The 6000-nt window shown below is 60.8% G+C and overlaps 1 protein-coding gene across 1 annotated transcript in view; it reads right to left on the minus strand.

Moving 5' to 3' along the window:
* FAM163B (family with sequence similarity 163 member B) overlaps nt 1–5254 on the minus strand; it is a 29835-nt gene extending 24581 nt beyond the window's left edge. Inside the window, exon 1 of the mRNA XM_047768844.1 lies at nt 5066–5254. The gene's annotated coding sequence lies outside the window, so the exon portion shown is untranslated. The remainder of the gene's footprint in view (nt 1–5065) is intronic.
* Nucleotides 5255–6000: the final 746 nt, after the last annotated feature.

Genomic DNA, 6000 nt, shown 5'->3' on the forward strand with positions numbered 1-6000 from the left:
CTTCCTCTGAATCTGGGACACCTGCCAGCTCACACCCCAGTTACAATCTACCCAGAACTGCCCTTGCCCTGCGATTTTGTTCTATTCACAACTGTCTGTCCCTCCGCTGCCACCCCCGCCCCCAGCCATGAGATCCTTCCCCATGGGGGTCAGGCTGCTGAACACTACACAACACAGATGAAAACTGGGGTGACCGGCACACCTGTTTACTAACTCGGGTCTGGGGAAATGAGGAAGTGGGGTGCTGGTGGGGAAGGATGCTCCACTTTGGCTGAAAAAAGGACAAGGGACAATGACACAGAGACAAGCCCTGAGTGGCACGCGGTGTGGCCACAGTGGATGACCCAGAGCTAATACCGGGCTGGGCTGCAGCCAGGAGCTGGGGCGCTTCCCTTGTGACAAACCAGCAGAGCTGGGTGGCTTGATTATTCTTTTTGCTGCCAGCCTACACCACAGCCACAGCAACACCAGATCCGAGCTGAATCTGTGACCTACACTGCAGCTCATGGCAACGCTGGATCCTTTAACCCACTGAGCACGGCCAGGGATTGAACCTGCGTCCTCATGGATGCTCGCTGGGTTCATTACCGCTGAACCGCGACGGGAACTCTGGTTGGTTATTCTTTTTTACAGCAAGCATGCATTCATTGTGTTTTATAAAAACCCTTTAATGTAGAGTAAAACGAATATCTATTAATTAAAAGTGTGAGCAGCATGGAGAGAGTCCCCTTTCTGCGGGTAGAGCCCTCTTCTTACTTTGGTGCAGGGTCAAGGTGTTTTCGAGAACAGTGTGTCTCAAATGTCCCTGAGCGCGAGAATTACCTAGGGAGGATTTTTTCACTTAGCTTTGCTTTGTTTTGCTTTTGTGTTTTTGGCCGTGCGCCCGCGACATGTGACAGTTCCCAGGACAGGGATCACACCCACACCACAGCAGCAACAACGCCGGAGCCTTAACCTGCTGTGCCACCAGGGAGCCCCCCAGGGTGCTTCTGAAGCCGGTCAGGCGGGGGCCTGAGAATCTGCATTACGCCCCCAGGGATGTGGATGCTGCTGGCCTGTGCAGGACCACTGCTCCAGGGTGAGGTTTGCATGGATGTGCAATTAAACACGGCCAATAACGACAACAATGAGAGAGAAGATGTTTTCCAGGGAACTGGGGCCTGAGCACAGGCCCAGCCGCCAGACAAGACCAGCTCTGGCAGCGTCCCGAGGGGCCACCTCTGCCCCTGCTGTTGTGTGCAGAATCGGTGCACTTGGTCAGGAGAATTGAGATGCAAATAGCAGTCAGGGAGCCAGTGTGGTCCCCGTGAGGGGTACCTAATGACAAGGGGCAGTGCCCTGCCGCTTGTCCGGGGCAGACCCAGGCCAGCCTGTCCCGAGGCCAGCCTGTGGCTGAGCCGGGAAGCGGGCACCATGGAGGCTGCCCCGGGGTCGACCTGACCCGGAAGAGAGGTTAGAGCTCAGCAGTGCCTGGACTCGCCTCCCCGGTCAGCTGGAACATCCAGTGAGGTAGGTGTTATTCTTGTCATTTTAAGAATGAAGAACCTGAGGTCCAGAGAGGCTGAGTAACCTCCCTAAGGACACACAGCTAGGACACAAACATAGCTCGGGTCAGCCCCAAAGGCTGTGCTCTTATCCACCCGGCTATACTGCCAACCTGTCTTCAGTGGTCGGAGGATATGTGTCAGGTGAGGCTGCAGCTCCGGGAGCCTGGCTTGTTCTGGGGCCACTGCCCAGGCCCCCAGCCAGTCTCCACCTGGGCCCCCAACTGGTGCAGCCCACTCCCACCTCTGCCACCCAGGAAAGCCGAGCCTGGCATCTGCCCACTTCTTGCTCTCCTTGCTGAGCCTCCGCTGTCTCCCATCCGGCTGGATGCGATGGTCTCCTCTCAGGCCTCCCTGCCTCCAGCCTCACCCTCTCCAAGGTATCTCCCACACCACAGCCTGAAAACATTCTCGAAAGGCCAGATCTGGCCATGGTCCTCCCAGGTTCTCGCTGCCTGTGGCTCTGGTGGACCTTGGAGAGAGCCCGCCCACAGAGCCGGGCTTGCCTGATCTGACCCCCCTTTGCTGCCCACATCCAAGGTGCCAGGGCTGTCATGAGGATTGTTTATTTAACCCCCCTCCAAGGCCACCAGGGAAGTAAGGGCCACGATGTCCACTTCATGGCCCAGGACCAGGGTCCCACAGCCAGGAAGCGGTACCACCAGGCTTGGAAGCCAAGCCTCAGTCTGAGTTTGGGGCTCTTGCTACCACCCCCGCCCACCCCAGGACAAGCTGGTCCATCTACTCAGCTTGCCCCTTGCAGGGCCCTCCATCCTCGGGAAGCCCCCAGCAATGGGGAGGGGCCAAGGCCTGGGGGAGGGCTCTCCAACTCCATCCTGTTTGTTCGGGAGGGGACCCGCTTCCAAAGGGAACAAAGAGCTTTGCAAAGAGGAACAAGCAGGCCCATACCCAGGCGCCTCTCTGCTCCACGGTGGAAAGAAAGAAGCTGGCAAAAGCCGAGGAGGCCGGCCTTGTCAAATCCCCTCTGGAGCAAGTCCAAAGGGATGAAGGCGCTGCAAGGAAAGGCAAGGCTGAGAAGAGCAGTAGAGCAGGTCCGAGAAGCCCAGCAGCAGTGGCCTCGGTGGAGCACACCCGGGAACGGATGCTGGGTGCCAAGGCCAGGGCCGGGGTCTTGCTTGTCCCCCAAAGGCCCGTGGGGAAAGCAGAAGCATCCCCCTTTTTGCACACAAGGTGGCCGAGTGATCTGCCATGGTAGTCCGGAATCCACGCTCTCTGCCGCATGGAAGCTGGGAATCCACGCTCTCTGCCCCGCAAATGCCTTTTTACTGATGCACAAACATAGGCTTGCTACTTTGGAGAGAGTGGCAGGGCTGGGAGCTGCACAGAGCACAGGACAAGGGTCGGCTGCCACCTGCCCGGCCAGCCGGGGGTCAGATGTGATTTACTGAGATGTAATAAATCTCTGGACAGCTCCGCCGGCCCCCTCGCCCCTCCTGAGCGCTGTAATTATTCCTCGCGCATCCCGCTGCCATCACTTCGTAGAACAGGCCCACCTGGCAGGAGCCCAGAGGCCTCTTTGCCAGAGTGGGTCCCAGTGCTGTGTAGCCTCCAGGCCGGCCGGGCCGTGGGACTCCCCCAGAACCCGTGCCAGGAGTCAGCGACTTAGCACCAGCCCTTAAACACGCAAGACTGGGGTACTAGGGGGGTTGGTGGGATTGGGGGCTTGGGCCTAGGTCAGCCCTGAGATTTCAAAATCCCTCCGAACCTCCCCAGGGTTGTGGTTCCTCCCAGCCTTACCCGCTCCATACGGGGCTTAGACAAGCAGAGCTGCGGTGGCCCACGGGGACATGACGGGACTCAACCCATCACTTCGCAGATGGGAAACCGAGGTCTAGAGAGGGACAGTGACTTGTCCGAGGTCACCCAGGAAGATGGACAGAGCTGGCAGATGAGTCCTGGCTCCTCCCGCTGTGCCTACCTTTTCCCCGAGGGCCCTTTTTTCATGTTTGACAGTCGCGCAGGCAAAAACAATGCGTGTCTGGGGATGCAAAGCCTCAGGGGCTGGAGGGGGGGGCCCCGGGGTGGGGGTTCTCCCCACCCCCCACAGAAGAGGCAAAGGTGGAGAAGCGGTGACCCTTCCACGTGTCAGCCCCTGGAGCAGAGCATCGGCTTGCTCCTGAAGGGCCAGCAAGGCTCCCCAGAGCTCTCCCCGCCAGCCTCAAGCATCCTGGGGGAACTGAGTCTGGGAGAACCTGAGGGTCCTTCCCAGACCCCCAACCTTTCGGGAGGCCATGGCCAGGCTTTCCAAGCGAATCGGGGCCAGGCATCCCCCCGGAAATGCAGTCAATAGGAGACCGGAATGCAGCAGGACCCCGGGCTCAAGGATCACCCTGTCCGCAGGCACTTAACAAACCACTGCTAAATAAAAGAATGAATGAAGAAAACCCCACATGGCCGGAGCCCCAGTGTCAGGAGGGAGACGGGGTTTTCACAAGTTTCCAGCCCCCAAGCTCTTTAGAAATCTCAGATTCAGTGCACGTAGGATTAAACAGCCTCTCCCCCAGGTGCTTGCACCCATCTGCCTAGGTAAGAGGGTGGGAAGATGGACGTGTGTGCTTTCCCAGCAAGCCGAAACTTTGGGGAGGGGGGTTGCAAGTTCTCATTGCTCCTTGAGGCCCCCCAAGAGTCTGGCCTGGGTGGAGGGGAACCTTGGAGGAAGCCTGGCAGGTTGCCCCTTCCTGCTTTCCAAAGCCAGCTTTCTGGGGAGCGTGCAAGGGGGCATGCTAGGGCGATGGCCTCCGGGACACCCCTCCACCCTCGAGCAGGGTCAGGGAACTTGACCGTCAAGCTTCTAGACTCAGAGCTGCAGGGGGCTGCACCCTGGCAGGATTATTCACGTCCACGTGACCCTCCCTCCTCCCCCACTCAAGCCGAGATTTTAGACAAAGGTGAGTGGGAGGGGGGTGGCAGGGGGCAGAGGCTGGTTTGTCTGAGGCCAGCTCTGCCACTTCCTGGCTGTGTGACCTTGGGCAAGTGACTAAACTTCCCTGAGCCTCAGTTTCCTCCTCAGTCAAACAGGGCCAATACCCCCTTTCTCCTGGGTGCTGGGCGAATTGAAGGGGAGAAAACACAGGGCCCGTTCCAGCGTGGTGTCTTGCAGACGGCAAATTTCACTTAAGAAAGGTCTCGGCCCCTGGTAGCAGAGAGAATGGGGGCCAGACTCCTCTTGGAAACTTTCCCTCTGCAATATCCCTCCTTCCCAGGTAGGGAGAGAAAGGAGGCACCCCTTGGCACAGGGGTGCCCCTGCTTCTCTCTCAGGCTCTCCTGCCCACCTCCCTCTCTGTCCGCAGCCTCCTCGACAGAGACGTACTTTGAGGACTGCTGGAGATCAGACGGGTGTCACCAACCCCAACAGCTGCGTGGGACAGGGACCTGGCAGCCAGGCAGCCAGAGGAAGGCTGCGGTAGGGGTTCCAGACAAGGTGGGCACTGAGCCGGGGTTCCCCGCCGGCATCCTCTGTCCCCACGCCCTGTGACCCGCGCGCCCGCTCGGCCCTTACCTTGAACCATGGGAAGCGCGCTGCCCCGGGCCGGCCGAGGACTTGGGCGCACGTGACGGGGCGGTCCGGTGTCCGTCCCAGGCCAGGCGCAGCTCGCAGCGGCTGCTCAGGCTCAGGCCACGGCTGCGGCGCCTGCTGGGGCCCAGCCGGCAAGGAGGGCGCCGGAGAGGACCGGGAGGCCCGCGGAAGGCGACTGCGTGCCCTGGCGGGGACCCCCTGCCCGCGCCGCTGCGCCGCGGCTCCGGACGGACGCCCAGGCTGGCGGCTCCCGGCTCCCGGCACGCGCGCGGCTCCAGCCCAGTCCCGGGCGCGGGGCGCGCGCAGGCGGGGAGGGCGCGCGCCCGAACCCGGCGGAGAGCGCGCCGCCGGCTCGGCGCGCGCCGCCGTCGGGGGCTGCGGGGAGCGGTCCGGGAGCTGTCCCTGGTGCTGACGGCTTGTCCGCTCGGGGCCGAGGCCTGGGGGCGACCCCAGCCCCGCCCCGCACCGTGCGGGGCTCCAGTGGCTCTTCGCCTGCTTTCCTGGCGCTCCCCGTTTCCACAGCGTTGGTTGGGATTTGGAGTCAGGGCGAAGCTGCTGTTTACTAACGGTGCGACCTTGGGACAAGTCCCTTCCTCAGGGAGTCTCCGGGTTCTCCATCTTCAGAATGGGCCTGATAGCAATGCCTGCGAGGCTGGTCTGAGAATGAAACTCAGTGACGTCTAGGGGCCTGGCACACAGTGAGCGCTCCGTAAACACTTGCGTTTATCGTGATCTTGTCCGTTCTCTTGGATTGCAGCCCTGGAGCAAGTGAGAGAAGAGGGCATTGCTGGTTCTGGGAGGCGTGGTCGCGGCCTTTGGACCTCTTAGGGCATCCACTGGGGAAAAGGGGTTGACCTCTTCCTTGGGACCTCAAAGCCCAGAGGTAGGACCAAGGGCCAGAAGTTAAAGAGAGGCAG

This window comes from Phacochoerus africanus, chromosome 2 (genome assembly GCF_016906955.1).
Source record: "Phacochoerus africanus isolate WHEZ1 chromosome 2, ROS_Pafr_v1, whole genome shotgun sequence".
NCBI lineage: Eukaryota > Metazoa > Chordata > Mammalia > Artiodactyla > Suidae > Phacochoerus > Phacochoerus africanus.